Raw genomic sequence first — 20328 nt, forward strand, 5'->3', positions numbered from 1 at the left:
ACCTTCAGCCTCTGGCTTGAGCTGTGAAAAATTTTCTAGCACTGTTGGAATAAGATGCTGCTCCTGTACCCTTACGGGTTGGCCGAGATCTAGCTCCAAATCAGATGGACTGTGTGGGCTGTTGAGGAAGCCCTCCCCTAACCATAGCTATCGCCAATTTTGTCAGGTAGATATCACTAGCTCCAAAACATGTGACTTAACATAACACGTTCGTTTAGCTCGCAATTCTGGGTTTAAGCAATTTAGGCCGGGCTCAGCTAGGCAGGGGTTTAGTTTTCAGCTGCTCACACGTCTACAATGACCTGCAGTTCAGGTTCTGGAGAGGGCGTACCTAAATTCTCCTCCAGCAGGTTGACCTGGGCTTGTTCTAATGGAGGAGACAGGAATTGAAGGGAGCTAAGAGAATTCGAGAACTTTGAGGACTAGACTCGCTACTGACACACCATCACCTCGGCAACAGTCTTTTTAGCAAAACAAGGCAGCTCAGATCAAGGGGTAGGGAAATAGATGGTACCCATTCATGAGAGAAGTTACAAAGCTTCATTGAAAATTATGTGGCTATACGGAGGGTTGGAAAGTTGGAGAATTTTTTATAATCGATATTGCTTCTCAGAAACATGGATTCCCACTCATCATGGACTGTTTTGGATACTAGTATTGGTGGGATCCCACCTAATTTCACCGTGCCATTTTGGATACCATATTTGGACTTGTTTCTTCTACTTCTTAGGAGAAGGGATGGAAAAAAGCTGCATGAGCACTGATTAGTCTAGTTTTTATACTTCTAATCCAACTCACTCCTGCATTTATTATTTTCCCTAATGAACTTTTCCTTTCACAGTGCTGCTGGCTAACTGTCAAGCTATAATTAAGCACGTTTATATTGATATTTAGAGGGTTTCTTTTTTCTCCTTTGGAACTCCACCTTAGAGAAATTGGATCAAAAGTGCTTATAAAAAACTGAATTAGTCAAGACAGCTATTTACCCGAATTTGAGACGTTGAGTAATTAAAATCGTAGTCCTAGGCCCCATCTAAAGCATTCTGACATTCTGCTCCCCCTACACTAATATCATTTCTGAGGTATATATGGAAGCTGTCACATCTAAATATTAAAGATCAAGGTGAGGAATCAATAGTGGTTTCCTATCTTTGGAATAGATAGAAAAAAATCCAAATTTCCCTAAGGACATAGAATAAGATTCATCATGGAAATAAAACAAAAAGATTGTTATATATCTATAGTGTTAATTGGTGTGCCATCAATAACCTAAATAAACTATCACAGACTTACTGAGTGCCTTAACATACTTGAGCAAATCTAAATATCAAAATAAATTAGAATTAACTAATTCAAAATAAGTTAACCATTGTACTATATTAATAGCTATCATTTTTGAGCAACACTTTGAGCATTCCTGTAATTTTTCTCATTTAATCTTTACAACCTCATGAAGTAGGTATTATTATAGACAATTTATAGTTTAGGAGACTGAGTGTACAATAACTCAAGTAATTTGCACAAAAGCTATCGAGTGGTTCATCTGAGATTTGAGGTCCAGGTCACCTACGTTCTCATTGTATTATAATGCTGAACTCACATGAACTGCTTTAAAAAAAAGTCTTAGGGCCTGGCCCAGTGGCATAGTGGTTAAGTTTGTGTGCTCCACTTCAGTGTCCGGGGGTTCACAAATTTGGATCCCAGGTGTGGACCTACACACTGCTCATCAGGCCATGCTATGGCTGCATCCCACATACAAAAATAGAAGAAAACTGGTATGGATTTTAGCTCAGGGAGAATCCTCATCAAGCAAAAAGAGAAAGATTGGCAATAGATGCTAGCTCAGGGCCAATCTTCCTTAGCAAAAAAAAAAAAAGAGAGAGAGAGACAGAGTCTTAATTAAAGATATATTAATAAGTGGGATTGCCTTTAGTTACAATGGAAAGAACTTCTCTTGTTTTGAAATCTGTACACTTCTGTGTCCATTAAATTCAAATCCTACTTTTTCTAAGAAGCATTTCTGACATAGTCAGAGAGATGTTCAGCCATAAATATCAGTGATTTCTCTCTTCGCTGGGCTTCTAACTTCCAATACTTATTTTTCTGATACTTCCAATATTGATTCTATTCTGGCTGTGTCAAAGTTCCTAGTAGATGCTAAAGTTTTTGGAAAGTGGGGAGCTTGCGTGGAGACCAGCCTTACATGTCAGAGAAAGCAGTACGTTTATACAGTGTGTATATACATGTTAAAAATAGATACGTACATATACACACGTATATGAGTTAAGAATGAAATTTTCATTCTTGATTCGCATTAGTTTCAGTCAATCTAGGATGAGCAAATTTCTAGTGCTTTTTCTAACTGAATAAGGCCTTTAGTAAGTAACTTAAAAAAATAAGTGTATATACTAAGAAAATCATGGTCATTTAGAAATCAACAGAAATAGATCTCAGTTTCTTAGGAAAAATATCAGTTATCCAGAGATTTGTTCTTACATTTTAAAAGCCCACCAATTCTGAAGAGCAATGATGAAAGTGAATTTAACCTAGAAACAAGCCCTGGGCTAAAATAGCGCATCATATGAAATTCTTTTAATTAACACACTAAAATACTGTATAAGCTGGTAGTAGTAAGTACAGGTGGTGACATTTCAGGGATAAATGCTAATCTAAGGGATTAATTAGCATTTATTCGAGCACATAATAATGGAATTTTAAAGGAAAATGGACCCACTGGGCTTGTTTACTCACTTTTTAACATACAGAGGGCATTTTAATTAACTCCATTGCTTTTAATGCATTTCCCATGTGCTACAGAAAACATTCTAGGGCCTGAACATAAGATATGATAAACCAATGAATTTTCACTTTGGAGAGTTACCCATTTGCTTCTTCCTTCTGAGATTTGCATTCAGGCCTATCTTCTCTCTACTTTTGCCCACATCCCTGTTCAATCTTCAGTTCTTATGTCATTATTTCCACTTATTTTTTCCCCTAATTTTTGCAAAAATGGAAGGTTTCCATTTTCCATCATCCTTGCTGTTTCTGGGTAATTTCCGAGAAAAGCAAAGGAAATGCAGATTTTATGACCTGTCAACAAAATGGAAGTTTTTTCTTAATAGTTTCTCTATTGGTATTGATTTATTGTGTCAGTATAGAAAATAATGCACTGTGGTTGTTTTTAGAAAAATATTGACGGTTGAATTGCACATCAAAAACTCTATGAATCTTAGTTATTGTTAGCTTTTTTTGCAAATGGAAACAAACTTCGCAATCCCTAATCATTACCTCTGACAGTAAAATCTATTTAATTTAAGCCTTCATCTAAAAATTATTGAGAGATAATTATGATACACTAATAATCAGTTAATTATTTAATTGATTTCTATATAAATAAAAATATTTTATTTATTTTAAATAATAAATTTGAATAATGTTGCTATTAAATAATGTTGCAGAAATTCTAAGCATGAAATAAAGAAAGAAACTTTAATGGAAATGACAGAGAAATTTGATTCAATAATATGAAAAACAAAACTATATGAAAAAATGATTAAAAAATTAAACTAGAAATCATGATTTGCCATATATATAGTAAGTTAAAGGTTTATAATGTAATATGTAAACAATTCTAAAAATTAATATTATAAAGATCAATATAAGATAAAAAATGTGTAAAGGAACATTTTCTAATCATATTTATCTTGATAAATTTATATTTATCCCAACTACTTCTTGTGTTTCTATTTGTATTTTTATCTAAGATTGCTGTGTTTTTAGAGGGAATGCATCAAAATGAGAAGAATGATGCCATCTTGACAAGAAGAAATTCAATGGGCTAATAAACATGAAATATTCAAACACACTACAATAAAATAAATAAAAATTAAAATGATGATTCACTAGTTTTTCTCCATGAGATTAGTAATGCTTAAAAAAAATAGATAATGAGCAGATCAAGGAAAGAGATTTTCACATACAGTATGATTTAGAATGAAAATCGGCATAACCTTTGACCATTAAAAATAACACAGAGGCCAGCCCCGTGGCTGAGTGGTTAAGTTTGCACACTCTGCTTCAGGTGCCCAGGGTTTCACTGATTTGGATTCTGGGTGGGGACATGGCACCTCTCCTCAGGCCATGCTGAGGCGGCGTCCCACTTAGCAGAACTAGAAGGACCCACAACTAGAATATACAACTATGTACTGGGAGGCTTTGGGGAGAAGAAGAAGAAGAAAAAAACAAGAAGATTGGTAACAGATGTTAGCTCAGGTGCCAATCTTAAAAAATAAATAAATAAATTCAACAGAGAATGAGAGAGAGGATGTGATTAACCATTTTGCATAATATGAAACTTGTAAAAACTTACACAATTCAAACATGCGTATGGACACATACTCACATCAATATGTGATTCAAATATCTGCTACCTGAATGTCACACAGTTCTCTAAGGTAATCTTTTTTTTTTTTTTTAATTTAAATAAACTTACTGAAGCCCACCCCAATTATTTGGGTAGTCAAGTTCTTTACCCAATACTTCTAGGATTATCAAGAAGTTGACATTTTTATCCTCATTCTACAGGCTTCTTGATTCCTATTATGGTCTTACATCCTGAGATGGTTCATTTCTATAACCCATGCTGCCAGAAAACAACTTATAGCTATTGCGTATTCTCCAAGACTTTTGCTTGGGAATTTCTAAAGAAGATGACAGTATGGCGCACAACAGGCAACAGATTAATATTTAATGATACACATACCAATTCTAAACCCCTAGGTCATCTATGCCACAGGACATTTCTTATCTGTTCTGTCCTTTTCTCTGCCAGGCTTCTCTCTTTAGGAACTACTTTCTGTAACTCACTGTTCTGTCAGTTCCTGATCTCTAAACTGCTGCTCGCCAGAGAAAGACCCAAAATCTTAATATTCCTCTACTATATAAGGCAAATCAATTTAACTTTTTTGTAATAGGCCTCTCATTTCAGACTATATCTAAATGCCTGAAACTTTCCCATTAAAAAGCATTCCATCAAGATTTTACGTAATAAAAGGGTCATTCTCTAAAAGAAAATTCTGCTGAATTTCCGGAGAATCCAACGCAAATACAGTCAGCTATTAAAAGCAGCTTTTAATCCTCCCTATTAAGGTAGATATAGATAGTCACTGAAATATATAAATAACTGTGTGTGGCCATGTGTTTGTGTGTGTCTGTATGTGTGTGTAGTTTGAAAGGGTACACATCAAAATGTCTATGAAACTTATCTCTGGTAGTGGAGTTGGGTATTTGGGGGAACCGTTGGTGTAGTGTTCAATTTTTAAGGGTTTGCATGTACCTACATGTAATATCACATAATGCAATATTGTTTTAATAATCAAAAGCATTGGGTAATCTTTAAGTTAAAATATAGTCAATTGAAAGATGAGTTGGGGAAATCTTAGACAAACTAAAATAGGATCATTCAGACTTTTGAAGATGTGTATTTCCAAAGGCAAAAGAGAATTCATTGAGTCCATCATCCATGTTTGATTTCCCACGCTGACCACCAAAAAGGAAATGACCTAGGCCCTGGAGAGTTGCTTTCTTCTGTATAAATGGAGAAGTCAGTGGCCTCGCTCTCCCTTAGGATTTAACTTTTCTCTCCTTTAGGAAACGCTGAAGCGTGCTGGGAGAGCTGTGGAGCATCACTGTCCAGTATGGCAGTCAACTGTACCCCGGAGCTATTGAGCACGTCAATGAGGCTAGGGCAACTGGGACACTGAATTTTTAGTTTCATTTAACTTTAACTAATTTAATTTTAGTTTTAAAACTGGTACTCAATTCAGTTATTGGAAAACTGGGGATTTTTGGAAAAATTTGAGTATGTGAATCAAACTTTTAAACTTGTACATTTTATGAAATCTAAACGCAGATCAAATATTTCCAATGAAAATTTAGTATCTAAATTGAGATGTAAGTGTAAAACACATTCCATATTTCATAGATGTCGTGTAACTAAAAGAATGTAAAATTTCCCATCGATAATTTTTATACTGATTATGTGGTAAAAGTACAATGCAATCATGCATTGCTTAATGACAGGAATACGTTCTGAGAAGTGCGTCGTTAGGCAATTTTGTCATTGTGTGACCATCAAAGAGTGTACACACACAAACCTAGACAGTATAACCTACTACACACCTAGGCTATATGGTATTAATCTCGTGGGACCACCATTCTATATGTGGTCCGTCGTTGACTGAAGTGTCTTTATGAGGAGCATGATTATATTTTATATGTGTTGGGCTAAGTAAAATACACTACATTATTTATATTAATTTCCCCTCTTTCTTTTTACTTCTTTTAAGGTGGCTACTAGGAAATTTAAAATTACATGTGTTGCTCACAGATACTTCGAATGAATAGAACTGCATTAGAGGATGAAACACTCTTAGTGCTGAAACCACGTGCTGGTAGAGAGCACTTAGCCTGCAGACTCATGTTGTTTGTCCACACAATGTTTTAAAAATTTTTTAATTAGTTAGTAGTATTATGTATATAATACATATACATATATTTATATACATTACATACTTTTATAAACATATACTTTATGTGTTTATATACATACATATTTACAGTGTATATATACATTATATACATTATTTATAATACATACATATAATTTTTGAAAAATCTTGATATCTGACTTGTCTTGAAAAATTGGAAAATTTCACAAAACTGCATTCACGAATTCATTTTTGTATGACAAGAATTCGCTGGAACTGACAGTGGCTACCCACTTTAGCTAGCTCAGAGATCTTCATTCTGCACAGCTCAGCTGCCAATAAAAAATAAAGTCACTCTTCCAGAACTCTGAAGACATTTGAGTTTAAAATCCTGGAGGCACATGAGAGGATGAGGTAAAAGAGATAGAGATTTAACCCATTAAATTTGTCTAGCAAATGTTCTCTACATTGGGTAGTTTCCCTTTTCCTAGCTACAAAAATTGATCAACATTTTACAAGGTGAAAATCCTGTTGAATACTTTAACAGTTACTCATGAATCAGGTCACAAAACCAGAAGGAAGCAATGTCTTGCATGGTGGGACAGAGAATCCCGGTTACATTCAATGCAGAGTCTGTTCCCTTCCATCCTAGGAGCCCCCGGGTCCTCTCTGCACTATTGGCCTCAATGACAGGCTTTAATTAGCACAGATTTTTCATGTTCATGGATAGATTAGAAATTTGGAAGTACTTAATGAAAAAGGTCTGTTACCTTGACCACTCTGAAATTGCAGTTAGAGGACATTTGCTTGCTCCCAAGGCTGACTGCATACAAATATATGAATATTAACACTATGCATACAAAAATGAAGTTTTAGCCTTTTTACTGAAGGAATATTCATTTTGATTCACTGGTAATACCCCTGAAAAATGTGAGTGGCATCTTTGTGTAATATCTATGAATTAAATATAAGCAGGTTTTTTGGCACCCGTTTAGGCCTCATGGCTTTCCTTTTACATGTTGAATTAAAGAAAATGAGGTGAAAAAAAATCCTATTCACCTTCTATTGCAGCTCGCTTCCCATATGCAGCTTACAGTCTAATAGGGTACTGAGATTAATAGATAGACAGATAGATGCTCACACACATGCCTGCATAACACATATATACATAAGTAAAAAAGTAGAATATTTACAAATTTTTACAAGTACAATGAAGAAAAATGAGCTGAGGTAGAAAATGATACTAGAGGTTGAAGGGGTGGTCAGAAAAGACCTCCTTGAAGAGGTAACATTTGAGGTAAGACCTGAACAAAGAGAAGTAGAGAGTTATGCGAAGAGCAGAAGAATGCTCCATGCAGCGGAAGAGCATGTGCAAAGCTCTGAAGCTGGTATGTTTGTTTCCAAAGAAGGCCGGTTGTGCCATGGCAAACTCTGACCTGGCCGTCCAGTGTGGACTGTGGAGCAGATCTGACTGGGCGCCATCATTCTGACTCTGGCGTGGCACTTTCTTAACAGAGGCAGGGGGACACCAGCATCCTGGATGTGGTCTCCACATGATCAGCATAAACCCCGTGGCCCTCCGGCGCTCTCTTAAACTAACAAGCCCAGATGGAACTGCAGTGCTAGGGGCTTTGCTTTCCTCAGATGGACTCAAAATGATCTTTTTGGCTTTAAAAGACCTATTCGTTTTCCCCTCATCCAACCTCCTCACCCAGTGCCAAAATTCTATGCTAAACTGGGCTCCTTGCTGGGCAGTAAAACTTGTCCACTCTGTGCCCATTCTTTGGTCTCTTAGCCTTAACGTTTTCTTTAATCGTTGACTAGAAAGAGTTTGATAGAAAGCAGTGTAGATGAATCAGGGAGGTAGAAGTCCAAGAACATAGGCAAGGAAACAAGTTTGGATTTCAGTTTAAATGTAAAGTCAGATTATTGAAGGGTATTAAGGAGGGAATATGACAAATCCTGTTTATATTTTAAGATGTTTATTCTCACCATTAGGCAAAAAAATGTTTGAAAATGGATAAGCATGGGAACACAGAGACTTTAGGGAGTGAGGTGTATGTGGGTATAGGAGTGAGTGTGCATTGAATGGATCAACATGTTGAACTAATAGAATCGTGCTAACAATAAATGTTGGCAATTTCAAAAATTGATGAGAAGAAAAATCAATATTTATTGAGTACAAGCTACTTTATATGTTTCCTACATCGAATTCTTACACAAGTTTATGAGTATGTTATTGAGCTCAGTTTACAGTCGAGGAAATGCAGAGTCAGACAGGTTGCCTAAAGTCACACAGCAGGGCCCTGAGATCCAAACCAGACTGTAGGGTTACTGAGCTTCCACCCTCAGATGCTGTATATAAGTTTAATTAGGTAACAGGCATTGCTGAGAACCTGCTGTTTGCAAAGTTATGCATTGTTACTCAATAAAAGGACAAATGAAGGCAACAAAAATCTCAACGAGTCTTTGCTTACTGTTATGTAATAAAAACATGAACAAGATTTGTTTTTTCTGTAAAAATATAAGAATATAAAATTATAACTCAAATGTCTCAAGTGTTTAATTTCTCTTATTGTCAATGGGACTTTTAAAAGGTATATATCGGTTTTATATCTCAAAGATAGCTTTAAAATTCTACATAAAGTTAATGAAGAAAGTGTAGAGTAGAAAAAATAATTTTCCTTCTACCCTTCTAGGTTCTGGCTCAGACCCCTCTGTAATAAAATGCAGATTAACAGGAGGAAAACAAGCAGAAGTAGTAATGTGTATACCTCCTGTATACATGGGAGATACCCAGGAAAACTGAAATGGCTCTCAGAAATGGCCCAAGCTGTTACCTTAAGTACCATCTCCAGCTAAAGACAAAAGAAGAGCCTTGGGTGGACTGGGGAAGCCAGTTGTGGGAGGTAACCAGGAAAAGTGGAGTAGAAAGTGTATGATTGTTATGCAGGCTTACATCCTTGCCTTCCCCACTGATAAAAGTTTCTAGAGATTGTCATCCTTCCCTTCCTGGTACAGAGGGGGTGACCTCCTTACAAATGGAGATTTCTCTTATACAAGTAAATTTCTCTTACAAAAGGGTAGCTTCTACTCAGTTTTCAGAACTTCTCTGTTTCTGCTGTTTCTTAAAAATAAGAGTTCAAAATAATCCCTATGCCAAAAAGCCATATTTTGGCATGTCATATTTTGCTCCTCTTCAGAAGCCACCTTAAATCAAGCATGTGTCTCCTTTAAAAATCCCTAGCTGGCTGGTTCAGGGCTCTTCAAAGATGGAAATGAGTAGAAGATAGTGGAGGAAATCAAGCCATGATCCAATAAAATGCCACTGATTTCTGAGCAGCTCTGCTAAAGCTCTTTCTGTTGGGCGGACTAACCATCAGGGGTACAGTCAGGAAGACGGATTGCTCTCCTCACAGTTACAGAAGCAAGTTACCTTTCAGTCTTGATCAGGAGCACTCAATTCCAGGTACCCAGCCCCTGGTTCCCTTCCTAAGCCTCCCAACAGTGTGGGATGTGAGTGAGGAAGGTTAATTCATTTTGTGTCCTAACCATACTCAGGTAGCACTTCTTTTATTCCACGTCTTTGTTTTTCACTTGCTTGTTTGATTTTCTAGTTAAGAACCAAAATTTTGATATTTGTGTTGTTAAAAAAAGAAATAACAAGCCAAAATGGCCCCTGTGACAGCAAACCAAGATTTAGTTGCAGCTTTAGTCCCTCCCAGCAATGTGCCCTTTAAACAGTCAATCTGGAATTTCCTGAGTCCCACTACGGAGGCAATCTGCATGATCAAACCCATGCCAGTCCCTTTCCCCCTAAAAAACATGTCCTGGCCCAAAATAACCCTTTCTTTTCTTTTCCCAATAACTTCCTTGCCCCACCCTCCTTCCCATAAAAGCCTTCTGCATGCACAGCCCCTCTGGGTACTCTTCTGTGAGATGAGATGCTTCCCCGATTCATGAATTGCCTAATAAAGCCGATTAGATCTTCAAACTTACTCTGATGAATTTTGTTTTTTAACACTATCCTTTTGGTTCAAGTTAGCCATTTAACAAGGCAGATTATTCTCAGCACTAGAATGGAGAAACAAGCCCCTTTTGCCTTCTAAGATGTTGCACTGGGGCACACAATTGCCTGTGCTCTGGGCAATTAGCTACAAAAGTATCACTGTCTCTAATAGCACCTTGGAGTACCCAAATCCACCTGCTGGAAAACAAAAACGCTTTCAGTTACACTGGGTTTGGTCCTCATTTCCCTGCTTCCTGCCCCTGCTTCATACCCCATTCTGGGAAGATAGCCCCAGTGGAAATGTTTTCTTTCTGCCTCAACCCCTCACTTCCATGACATTAATTAAATGATGTCATGCTTTATTTTATCTGATTTCGAAGCAATTCATCACCCTTTTGCTGGTTGTATTAGTCCAAGCGATCAGCATATTAATTCATTTGTGAGAATAAGCTCAAGGGTAATCACAGTGAGGAGGGTTAATGCCTAGAAGTGTTAATGTCTGTAATCAGAAGTATTTTCTCAGTATGGAACAATTGTTAGACAATTACTGTTGGATATGATTGCCCTGGTAGAGAACAGACGTGGTATCAAGAGGGAAATAGCAAAAGCTTGTTTTGCAAGTATTGCATTATCAGCAAGTTCTCTCTTCCCCCCCAAACAATCTTTTCTACAATGTTCGGTTCGTGTATAGCCATCCCAGTACTTCCTCTCTACAGTGTTGAATAAGTAAAAAAGTTGTATTTGTTATGTAAAAGCATCGCAGGAGACAGCTTGGCACTTCCTGAAAGTCTGACTCTTTTCTTATTCTTTATCTGCTGGTGCTTTGATTTCTTTCTGCATAAAATTACCAACTTAATAGCTTCCTTTTATTTTCCAATATGCCCCAGAGTCTCCGTTACCTAATTTTTCCCTGTAGTGAGAAGATTCTTAAGTCTGACTGAATATCAAGACCCAAACATTTTTAACAGAGAGCAGTCCCTCTCGATTAGCAAGTTGCAGTGAATTGGATAAACACACTGGGAGAAGTTGATTATTGATTATCACTCATTACTCTGCCAGAGTGATTTGGAATGTGAATTTGAATTTAATCTCCATTACTTTTCGTTCCTTTTTTCACTCAAAGCTTTATGAGATAATTAAAAATGGGCATACAGTCATAGTTTCCTCTTTACATGGTATGGCTTTCCTGGACCTCTTTTAGGCATGAATGGGGTTGTATCTAATGGCAAGGAATAGAAAAAGTAGCTCAAATAGTCCTTAGCAATAACACATGAAGAAGATATATAACCCTGTGTAGCTGACACACATCCCAAAGTAGAGGAGGTTTAAATATGTTTACGTCAGGACTCTGGCTTCATTTACTGCAGTTCTTGGGACCCCACACTCCTTTCTATGTTGGTTTTGAGCTTAGACTGCTACCTATGTGTCTCAAATGGCCATAACATCCCCAGTCCTCAGTCCTTACATCTGCATGAAGCCTATACCCGTGCTTCAGCAAGCATCAAACAGAACTTCTGGGCTCCTCTCTGCTGAACCAACAGGATGAAATGCTGCTCCCTGAACCGATAACTGAGGCCAGGAGAATGCCGTGCAGTGACTGGTTTTGGTTTAGGACAAGCATGCAACCAAAGTCTATCACTGAGGCAAGGACAATGAGAGTAACAGGAAGACATTACGGAATCAGGACCTACTGCTGGGATTTGGGCCATTCACCCCCAAGCTGCTTGACTTCCAGACCACAGAGAGAGCAGGGGTGAACACAGGTTTCTATGTACAAATACTTTGATCATTTTGACCAAAGTGGTAGAGAAATGCTTGTAAACTTAATAAAATCAGAGATTGAATTGCAAATTTCCATCTTTGAATTTCTGTTTGCCTGAACCCAAAAGTGGTTGAGTCACACTTGAGCCAGGAAAACAGAAACCATTCTATGTATTACGAGAATGAGAAGTTTTAAAATAGGAGTAGAGGCTTTTACTACTGTGGGAAGGCTAGAGGTGAAGGTCGGGGAAGCTGCCATAGATCACCTCAAACTGCCACTGACTAAGTGCCGTAAGTAACTCAAAGGAAGTTTTGAAAGCATTTAATTGTTTCTCAAAGGTGTTTTTCAGTTACACTAACAGATGGAATCACCAACCATCTGAACTGGTCCAAACCCCACGACAAGAGTGATGCCCGTGTAGATGGGCCGAGAAGTGCCCAAGAGGTACCTTTTCTTCATTTTAATGTTAAGATCTCTGCCCCAAGAGGAACTTGGGCCTTATTACAATAATGTGCAATGTATGTGGAAGTATGTTTTTAAACTGTGCCTGTGCAAGTGAATACTCACCTCTCCCTTTTGAATATTCACTCCCCATCTGAAATAAAAGGCACCTGCTTTCCCTTGCCCAGGGAGCCACAGCTTTGGAAATAATTCCCTGTCATGTCCTTATTTGCTGTAAATAGATTGTACTGTGTATGACAACTACTTCTGGCGAAGGCTTTGATTTCAACTCACCAAGAAGCAAACGCACTTTGGTTTGATAAAATTTGGTTTCCACAAAGGCGCTTCTGTCCCTCTGAGGTTCTGGTCCTCCTGCCACCTGGTTTCCAATGTATGGAGCAGTGGGCGGGAGCTAACCCATTCATGCTACGGGGGTTGGGGTATTGAACCTCACAAGGGCTCTCTTCTTGGTGTTTGTGCTGCTGACTTGATGTCGCTGCCCCATTGGGAGACCCAGCGGCTACACTGAGCATCTTCTCAGAGGATCTCTCTATAGAAGTAAGTGGAACCAACACCATGACACAGCTATAAGAGTTATTTCTGTAAATTGTCTCACAAAGTCTGCTTAAACTTGACTTAAGGAATTAAGGGATTACATGGCTTGGCCATTGGAGAAGCCCAATGCTTTGGGTCTGGTGGAATGGGAGTGATCGAACCCTTGACTTGTCTTTTCTGAAGGTTCAAGTCCTGGAGTGATGAGCTGTGGGTTTGAGTCCTTTCTGGAGTCACTGAGTCTGTCTTGTGTGTGTTTGAGGCCCTTCTGGAGTTTCTGAGTTTGTGTCTTTTGGTTGGGGACGCCCGACATTGATCTTGTTATCTACAGTCCCTCTGCCATTCTGGCTGTCTGGACGCGTAGGTCTCTTTCTTTTCCTTGCCTTTGTTATTGGTGGTCCCTGGGTGAAACCCAGCATGCATCAGTTTTATTTTCCCCTTCACTCTCTGCTAAAGGATTTCCACTGGTCTCCCTTTCCCTCTCACAACACTTCCTCAGGTCTCAGTGGGGTACTTTTGTCTCCTTAGTCATCCACTTGCAAGATTTGGCGAACAAAAGGGAGGAACCTCTACCTAAGCCTTTTCCCCAGTCAACAGAAAAATCTCACAACTGAGCTCTTTCTTTTCCTAAAGCAAGAAATTCAGTCTGAAATCTTATGCCTTAGGCCTCTCCTGACACTCTGCCCAGTCTACTTCTTTGGGACTGCCTGATGGAGCAAGAATTTGAGAGGCTTTCCTTATAGATGGCTCTCAACCCCTGGTACTTGACCTTCTAGATTTGTTTGAATGCCTAAACAGCAGCTTTTACTTGGCTTGGGGCTGTTTTCAGGCTACTAGGGTGCTAAATTTCCTCTGGGCAAAATCTCATGGTATCTGCATTACCACTAACCATTATAAGTTGCCCCTGGGTGGTTGGAAATGGACCATAGAAAAGACACTAGAACATGAGGTGGGGGAAGCTCCACCCCAAAAGAGAGCCTGTTAGGATGCATCTCTCAGAACTGGAAGGCTTTTGAGTATTCCTCATTAACCCAAGAGCAGATGATCTTCTTTGTAACGCAGCCTGACCACCCTGCTACACGTCCCCTTTTCCATCTCTGATTTATACAATCGGAAGGCACACACTAAATGACTGAGGGCTGACCCAGAGGAACTCATACACCTAACAAATGGAATCCTCTCCATACACAATCCAACCTGGACAGAATCAAAGCCTGTTAATTACCCTCCTTGCAGCCGAGGAAAAGTCAGTTGTTCTGTTAAAAGCCAAGGAAGAAGCAGCTAATGAATATGTCCCTGGGTCAGAAATTTGCAGGCCCAGTGAACAGGCTGTGCCCGGGACTGACTCTAGGAATCCCAATGACCCTGATGACCAAGAGAAGCTAGGAGAATTTCGGGGTCTGCTTTTGAAAGCCACACAAATGGTAAGCCAGCCACCCATTAACTGGTCTGAATTGAGAGAGGTCCAACAAGGCTCTAAGGAAAACTGCTCCACCTTTTTACTGAGGCTGCAGGACTGTCTCAGGCAATATACAAACTGGGACCCTGAGGCCCAGGGTAGTACAGTGGTTCTTAACACCTATTTCATATCTCAAAGTTCTCCAGACTTCCGCAGGAAGCTCGAAAAGTTGGCTATAGGTCCTGATACTAGTTCTGCTCTGTTACTAGAGGCTGCCTGTAGAGTATTCAACAACCAGGATGTAACTGAGGATGAAAGAGAAGACAAGAAGATGAAAAGGCAAGCTGCCCTGTTCACTGTGGCCCTCCAGACTGCTCAAGGTAACCCAAGGGAGAAGAAGAAGATGCCATGGGTGAGTCCTCCACTGAGGGACCAGAAGGCTACCAACAAAGTTGGAGGATAATCAGTATGTGTATTGCAAACAGGAAGGGCACTGGCAGAGGGATTGAACCATCCCCAGAGAGGAAAAGGATAGAAGAGGACTGAGCCATGGCAACTTCCCTTGACTGCAGATGAAATGTGATGGGGCTGTGGGGGTACCCAGTTGGCTCAAGGCAACCAAATCCTCATCTCATCTGAGGAGCCTCAGGTGGCCTGGCAATGGGAGGAGAGCATGTTGAATTCTTGCTCAATATTGGAGCCATAATTTTGGTGTTGAACACCCAAAAGGGAAATCTTTCTAGAAAAAAAAAGTGTTACATAAAAGGAGTATCAGGAAAAGGAGAGACCCAAAGGTTTCTGGAGCCCCTGAGCTGTGACATGGGATCCAAAATGCTGGAGCATTCTTTGCTGCATGTATCAGAATGACCCGTTCCCCTGCTAGGGAGGGACATACTGTCTAAGTTTGGGGCCTCAATAAACTGGGAACAAGATAAAATAGAGATCCAAGTCCCTAAAAGTCAGGGAGTTGAGCTCATGGCCATGTTACAGGATACACCATCACCTGAGAAGGAAGAGATACCCCAACATGTTTCAAGCTGAGTTAACTCAGAAGTATGGGCACAAAGACAGGTGGGACAAGGAGCCAGTGCCATGTCAGTAAAGGTAAAATTGAAGCAGCTAGATCTCTGGCCCCGGGTAAAACAGTAACCCCTTGAAGCCAGAAGCCATAAGAGGAGTCTTTCCTGTAATCAATAGGCTTTTAGAACAGGGATTGATCAGGCCATGTAGGTTCCCATAAGCACTCTATTTTCACTCATTAAGATGCTGAGAACCGGGGAATATAGATTTGTTCAAGATCTTAGGGCTGTCAATGAAGCAACCTGAGACGTACATCTTGTACTACCGAATCCTTAGACCCTGCTAGTTAATCTCCCTAGGGACAGCAGGTTCTATACAGTACTGGATTTAAAAGTTCCTTTTCTGCATCCCATTGGATCCCAAGTCCCAGGAGATATTTGCCTTTGGATGGGAGGATGAAAACTTCCACCAGAAGCAATAGAACTGCTGGACTGTCTTACCCCAAGGGTTCAAAAACTCTGTTCTTATCTTTGGGGAAGTCCTACGCTGGGATTTAAGGGAATTAAAATTAGAACAGAGTCCTGTGTTATAGTATGTAGATGATATCGTAACAGCCAGCCCTACTAAGGAAATCTCTGATGAAAACACTGTAACGATATTGAACATCTCAGCCAGTAAAGGATATAAAGTGTCTAAAGGGAGCCACAAATCTCTAAAGAGACTGTAAAATATTTGGTTTCTATAATTTCAAGGGGACAACATGCCCTTCCTCAAGAGAGAAAAATGGTAATATGTCAACTTGCTCCACCAAAAACTTGTAGGCAGCTGTGAGGATCTTGGGGATGGCTGGATTTTGCTGCATTTGGATCCCTAACTTTGTATTAATTGCTAAGTCTCTCTAGGATAAACTACAGGCTCCATAAATGGACTACTTTGAATGGGATAAGCTATGTGACCCAGCTTTCATTACGATTCAAGACTTGCTAATGGAAGCACCTACATCGGCCTTACCAGACCTGAGCAAAACATTTGACCTATATGTTCATGAGAGACAGGGAGTAGTTATAGGAGTGCTAATCCAAATGTTGGGACACCTAAAAAAGTGGTAGCCTCTTTCTCAAAGCAGCTAGACACCATGGTGAAAGGATGGCATCCACACTTGAGAGCTATAGCTGCCACCTGCCTCTCAATCAAGGAAGCTATGAATTTACACCAGTGCATTCCCCTGATAAAGTAAAGGAAGCCACTACAAAGAGTTATCAGTGGTTCCCAATAGCTGAGGGCTAGATGATAAACCAATGAGGGAAGATTTGGGTACTCAGACAAACAGCTTGGGGACTCTGTAAAAGTGCTCATGATTCTACCCATTATGGGAGAGAGACCCATACCCATGGCTGACAAAGGTCATAAGCAGTCCAGGTATAAAAGAATGTATTTTTTTTAAAAAAATTGAACAGTGTTTATTGCCAGAGGAACAATGTACCAGACATCCTATACCTCCCTTGGAGAGAGCAACTCAAATTCAGGGAACTTTACTGGGGAAAGATTGGCAAGTTGATTTTACTATTATGCCTACAGCCCCCAGGGAATAAAACTACCTCTTGGTGTTTATGTATACATTTACTGGATGAACTGAAACTTTTCCTTGTAGGTAGGAAAGGGCGAATGAGGTAACAAAGGTGTTGTTAAAAGAGCTAATTCCCTAGGGCTGGCCAGCTGGCACAGCAGTTAAGTTCACACGCTCTGCTTTGGTAGTTTGCCAGTTCGGATCCCAGGCACGGACCTAGGCACTGCTACTCAAGCCACGCTATGGCAGGCATTCCACAGACAAAGGTAGAGGGAGATGGGCAACGATGTTAGCTCAGGTCCAATCTTCCTCAGCAAAAAGAGGAGGATTGGCAGTGGATGTTAGCTCAGGGCTAATCTTCCTCAAAAAAAAAAAAAAGAGATAATTTCCCATTTGGGGTTCCCTAGATCAATTCAGAGTGACGATTGCCAAGCTTTATATCAAAGAGAACCTCTGAAGTAGCCAGAGTTTTAAAAATTAAATGGTGTCTACATGCTGCATGAGGAACACAGTCCTCTGGAAAAACTGAATGGCCAAATCAAACTCTAAAGAAAACTTTGGCTAATCTGTACCAAGAAGCACAAAAAAATTGGTTAAACTTACTACCTATAGCCCTTGCTAGGATAAGGGCAGCTCCAAAAGGCAAACTGAAGCTTAGTCCCTTTGAAATGACCTATGGGAGGCCATTCCCTAAAGACTCAGATTCACTCACAAACCCAGAGGGTTCCGTGACAATCAAACACATCATCAATCTGAAGTGAGTGGCAGATGCACTCAATACATATGGAAACTTCTGTCTTCCCTTGCCTAGGGAGGTCAAGCTCCGCCCATATTAGCGGGGAGATTGTGTCTATCTTAGAATTTGGAAGAGCAAGATCAGCTAAATCCTCTTTGAGTAGAGCCTCACTTGGTGTTACTAACCACTCACTCTTCTCTAAAATTAGAAGGAGTCACCCCTCAGATCCACCGCATATGGGTAAAAAAGGGACCTATGCCTGAACACCAAGAGAGATCAATGCAGACGATTGATGACATTGAGCTTTCCTGCGAGCCACTCTCTGATTTGAGTCTCTTGTTTTGACACCATATAGGTTAGTAAATCCCAATGACTGTCAACCTTTGAATGACTGGCAATCCACCCCAGGCTCTGCTCTGAATCCTAACCAACCCCATACCATTTAGGCATGGTATGCTTACAAGGAGGCTGTATGTTGCTGGGCAGCAAGACTGGGTCCAGCAGAGGAGGATGGGCAACCCAGTGTCTAGATTATAAAAGGGCTGGTGGAATCTGGAGAGTGCGATAGGAATGCCCAGATCCTAAATATATACAGGTTTATAACCACACCCTTAGCACCTCCACAAATCAAAGGAGGAATGAACAAGAGGACAGCATAGCTCCTTAGTGCTGGGGTAATGTCCCTGATTGGGTCACTAGTGGCTTTGGCTGGAGGAACCATTTATAATACAGTCACTATCAAAGAAGTCACTGCTACGGTGGCCGTGAGAGCCAGTGAATCTGGACTTTAAGGTGTTTGAATTGCCTTGGATTATCTTTTGACAGACCAGGAGGAGTCTGTGCCTTAGCTAACATGACTTGCTATCTGTATGCTAATACTAGTGGTACTATAGAAGAAAGTGCAACCAGCTTACTGGAAAAGGCCGCTTGGCCAACAGAAAAAAGCCCTCCAGACCTCACAGAAAAAATCTGGAATAGAGTCAAACAAGCCCTTCCCATCTTAACTTGGTTCCTCCCACTCTTGAGCCTCTCAATGGCTATCCTTCTCTTGCTCGTTGGAGCCTGCATAGTTAAACGCCTGGTACAGTTTGTGCACCGAAGCTGTAAAGTTACAGATGCTTGTTACACAAGGATACTAGCAACTCAAGGCAATACTGAGTGATCCACAAACCTATCTCAAGTCATCTGGGGAAAAATTCTGCTCTTCTACTGACAATGCCCATGCTCAGCAGGAAGCATTTGCCCTGTGCCCTCCAGGATGAGGAGCAGGATAAAATTAGAGGAGGGATTTTTATCACCAACTGGCTGCCCTGAGTAACTCAAAGGAGGATTTGAAAGCATTTAATTGTTTCTCAAATGTGTTTTTTAGTTATGTTAAGAGATCCAATCACCAACCATACTGAACCAGTCCAAACCGGACCCCAAGACATCTGCACAGATGGGTTGGAAGCACCCAAAAGTTCCTGTGCTTCATTTTAATGTTAAGATCTCCACCCCAGGAGGAGCTTAGGCCTTATTACCGTAACACACGATGTGTGGAAGCATGTTTTCAAACTGAGCCTGGACAAGTGAATACCTCCTCTCCCTTTTGAATATTCATTCCTCATCCGAAATAAAAGGCCTTTGCTTTTCCTTGCTCAGGGAACCATGGTTTGGGAAATAATTCTCTGTGGTCTCCCTATTTGCTGCAAATAAATTGTACTCTGTACGACAACTACTTCTGGTGAAGGTTTTGATTTCAACTCACCAAGGAGCAAATCCACTTTGGTTTGGTAACAAAACTGTCGCACTAAAGCTGGCCATTCCCAAGGACTCCCCGTGATTCTCACATTTGCCTATGATCTGGCTGCAACTGCCCCTGGAAAATAATGACCTCTCTTCTTCCACCTTCCAAATCTCACTGAGGAGCCGATCATTGGCCAGTTCTCATCAGGAATTGAAGGGGGAAAGAGATTCCAGGAAATATAGTTCCTAGCTTCTCTTGCAATATCTTATAATTGAGTGGTGATAGTATTGTGTTGACACAACTTAACACCCTCTGTACTTTAACTGTTCCTTTAAAAATAGAAACTTTTTTTAAGGTGTAATTCACATAGCATAAAATCCACTCATTTAAAGACTACAAGTTAGTGATTACTTTTATACACGAAGCTATCCAATTGTCACCCCAATCTGATTTTCGAACATTTTTCATCACCCCAAAAAAGAAATTCTATATCTACTAACAGTCATTCACCATTCCCAATCTCTCCCAACTCCCAGATCTAGGCAATCACTTTCTACTTCCTATCTCTGTATATTTAGTTATTCTGGACATTTGATAGAATCATTTCAATATCTGACCTTTTGTGACT

The 20328-nt window shown here is 39.9% G+C and overlaps 1 long non-coding RNA gene across 1 annotated transcript in view; it reads left to right on the forward strand.

Annotated features, from left to right (window-relative positions):
* Positions 1 to 15063, forward strand: part of LOC138924730 (uncharacterized) — an 81872-nt gene extending 66809 nt beyond the window's left edge. Inside the window, exon 4 of the long non-coding RNA XR_011439833.1 lies at positions 14921 to 15063. This is a non-coding gene — a long non-coding RNA (uncharacterized lncRNA). The remainder of the gene's footprint in view (positions 1 to 14920) is intronic.
* Positions 15064 to 20328: the final 5265 nt, after the last annotated feature.

Source organism: Equus caballus, chromosome 6, assembly GCF_041296265.1.
Source record: "Equus caballus isolate H_3958 breed thoroughbred chromosome 6, TB-T2T, whole genome shotgun sequence".
NCBI classification, from domain to species: domain Eukaryota; kingdom Metazoa; phylum Chordata; class Mammalia; order Perissodactyla; family Equidae; genus Equus; species Equus caballus.